The sequence below is a fragment of the Pseudorca crassidens genome, chromosome 10 (assembly GCF_039906515.1).
Source record: "Pseudorca crassidens isolate mPseCra1 chromosome 10, mPseCra1.hap1, whole genome shotgun sequence".
NCBI classification, from domain to species: Eukaryota; Metazoa; Chordata; class Mammalia; order Artiodactyla; family Delphinidae; genus Pseudorca; species Pseudorca crassidens.
Genome location: NC_090305.1, coordinates 21,481,628 through 21,484,984, shown reverse-complemented (window position 1 = coordinate 21,484,984; position 3,357 = coordinate 21,481,628). Strand labels below are relative to the sequence as shown.

Sequence of the window (3,357 nt, the reverse complement as noted above, 5' to 3'; positions counted from 1 at the left end):
CCTTTCTTGATTTCCCACTAAATTCTGCACGGTGCCATTCTTCTCCAAGCGATTCCTAGCATTCTGTTCTTTTTCCAATTTTCTGCCACAGAACTGTAGACATTGTGTTGTCATCGTAGTGCAGAAGCCAGGACCATTACTTCCACGGCTGGGTTCACATCCTGTTACCTCACATTTTTCTTCCGGGAAAGGATCACCAGCATCTTCTCCTATGAATCAGTTACTTTTACTCATAATTATGGTTTCCTAAGGAATGCACAGAAGTGACATAAGAAACAGTTATGGCCTGAAACGTTGGCATTATTAGAACGAACTCCCCAAAACTAAGCAAAGCATTCAAGCAAAAAAAAAAAATTTTTTTTTTCTCATTGTGACAGACCACATTTCTTATGAATGTCCTATATGTGACTGTTTATCTTTGGACCCAGAAAATGACCCATGCACACATCCGTTTCTACTTCTGCCTTATTACTGCATTCTTATTAGTAACAATACAATCTGTCTATCCACTGACCCAATTTTGGGTGCTTAAAAGTTCTTGTTTAGAAGTCCTGGGTTCTAGTAACAGCTCTACTTACAATATGTAGCCACTCCAAGGAATGAGAATGACACTTTCAACTTTGAGAATGACAGAATCTACTTTTCCTCCCATAGGATTTCAAGTATAGTTTAAGCCCCAACAATTCTCCCTGATATCTGGCTTTCTGATTCTTTCTCTTCTCCTGCTATCATGTATATACACACAAAAGATGGGTAGGATATATAATTTTTTCATCAAATCACTGTTGACACACGTGGGAATGCTTATGAAGAAGCTCCTCAAATGTAAACACCAGAAAGTAGAAATATCGGCAGTGAGAAATGTAGGGACCTGGTATTCGCTGACTGTGGAGAAAACGTTCAATTCATACAGGAATGGACCGACTATTGGCAAGGGCATCCACTTGGTGACAAAACATCCGCGACTCTGGCGGGACTCGAACCCGCAACCTTTGAATACCTCGCTTCCACACTAGAAGTCCAATGCGCTATCCATTGCGCCACAGAGCCTGACAATGCATGGGGCTTGGCTGGTTCCCAAAGACTGGTGATTATTTATTTGCCTATCAATAAATACAATTCGTGGAGATTTAATCTGTTCCAGTCACCGTGAAAGTTCAAGAAACACAAAAACAAATAAGACAGTGCAAGGGACACGCAGTGCCCAACATAGGGGAATTTCTGAGCCTTTCAGTGACTAATGTCATTCGTTGTCATGAAATAAGAAATAGTTTGTCCAGTTTCATTTGGTCTCTCCAAGTCCACTCTCGGGACGGTTGACTTCGCAAAAATGGAATTTGAGGAACTTCCAGCAAATGACGTTGGGAGATATTGTAAATATGTGGCCAGCCCCACCACTCCCTTTCCTCCAGTTTGGAGTTCTCTCTTTCGATCTGGGGGCCCTTCTTGTTCGTACTTGTGTTCTTTTTGAAAATGGTGAGTTCGTATGTTGTTTTGCCAATGGGCTCATGGAGCAACGCAATCCCACTGTCGCCCTCTCTCTTGAAGGAGAGGACTACAGTTTTTAAATGCGTCCAGGGAGCTTTGGAAAGATCGCAGGTTTTCTAACTCGGGAATTTTCTTTTGGTGACTGCGCTGAGATTAAAAGACGCCTTTTTATTCGCTGCCGCTTTTCTGTGACACCGTATGGTCCAGTCGCACTGGCTCATTTAGCGACCGTCGGTCACGTGGGTTGATGTCTTTGAGGACAGAAAGGGATGAATTACAGGTGAGGTCATTAAGGGTGAAACTCAAGTGCAGGAGAGTCCAAGGTTTGTTGACCCGGAGCAGGCGAGTGGTTGTGATCTGAGGAACTGGAGGAGGGTTGTGGAAGGAAGAGAAGAAAGCTCAGGCCATTTTATTTCAGAAATGAAAATAATTCTGAAAATTACAAGACAAAACGCGATCTCTGAACCGACTGTCTGCAAAAACGCAAAGCAGAAAAAGGACGTGTTAGACCAGAGCTGAAGTTTGAGTTGAGTGAAAAAGTTCTTGCAGCCCTAGAGCCTAGGAGCCTGGGTATTGAGGGCCTGCGCGTTCACACCCGCAGCCCACTCCCGCATCCTCTCCTCCGGGCCGTGGTTGCTCTCCCAATGCTCGGCTTCTTCCCAGGACCACGCCGCGCATCACTCCCTTAGCTCCTCAGCTCCTTCCGGCAGCCTAAGGACTGGGGAGGTGGGAGGTAGATCTGGTCAAGCTTCCTTGACCACAGAGTTTATACTCCAGCCTCTTGTCTTTGAGGACGTGTCGGTTCAAGTCCAAGTTTCGGGAACTGGGGAGACGCGGGCCGGAGCTGAGTGGCACCTCCAGGCAGCCTCAGACTTGGAAATGCTAGTGGGAGAAGGACCCGGAATGAAGGGCACTCGAAAGAATCGGGGTCGTCTGCGTTTGCTTTCACAGCTAACCGGTAACTGACTTTGATAACAGTAAACTGGGTTGCCCTTCCCCTGGCCCAAAGGACTATTCGAAGTCTCCCGTGGGGGGAATGCTGGCTAAGAGTCGGTGGGGAGCTGACCAGCTCCCTTCCTTACTGAAAAGGAGGATTCAGGGACGGTCTCCAACCCGCTCAGAAGTTCTGTCGCGCACAAAGCTCAAAGGACAGGTAGAAACATGTAAATAAAGCTATGCAGAATTAAGTTTTATTATAAATGGGGTTGATTCTGGGTTTAGAGATTATGTGGTCCATGAGGGAGGATTTTGAGCCAGCGTCCTGCCAGTGGGAAACAGGAAGGGACAGTTAATTTAGATTCCCAATCCCCATTCTGGGAATCGAAGTGTGTTGCTAGGGCACAAGTAAATACCAACACATTTTCAGATTACAAGGGAAAAGTTTTCTCAAGTCCATATCTCCCAAACTCTCATTCGTAGTTAAATTTCACCAGCTTCTCTTTTCCTCTGCTGTAACAGGAGTAATTATTCCCTTCTTTATAATCTCACAAGATGTTATTTGTTCCTGAAACCATAGCACTTACCAAATACAGTCATTTCAGCTAATTTTAAGCTTGATAACACTTGAATCAGTAATTCGTTTTGTAGAACACTGTTCTAGGAAATTAATATTAAGGGAAGAAAAACATTTGGTGCACAAAAACAATGATGGTATTTTTAAAACATTGATAACAGTAGCACAGCTTACATAGGAGTCCAACAAAGGGGAATATTTCATTAATTCTTACTTCATCTGAATAATGGAACATTACAAAGCCACTGAAATAACATTTAGAAAGCTCCTGAAAAAATATTGATATAATATTCAATTAAATTAGTAAAATACACAATTTAGAGAGATAAAAGCAGCCCTTGACATTTGGGAGCTGA

General features: G+C 43.7%; 1 non-coding gene across 1 annotated transcript; it reads right to left on the bottom strand.

Moving 5' to 3' along the window:
- Positions 1 to 962: 962 nt before the first annotated feature.
- On the bottom strand, positions 963 to 1,050 carry TRNAR-UCU (transfer RNA arginine (anticodon UCU)). Its single transcript is given in 2 exon segments — positions 963 to 998; positions 1,014 to 1,050. It is a non-coding gene; the product is annotated as a tRNA-Arg (tRNA).
- Positions 1,051 to 3,357: the final 2,307 nt, after the last annotated feature.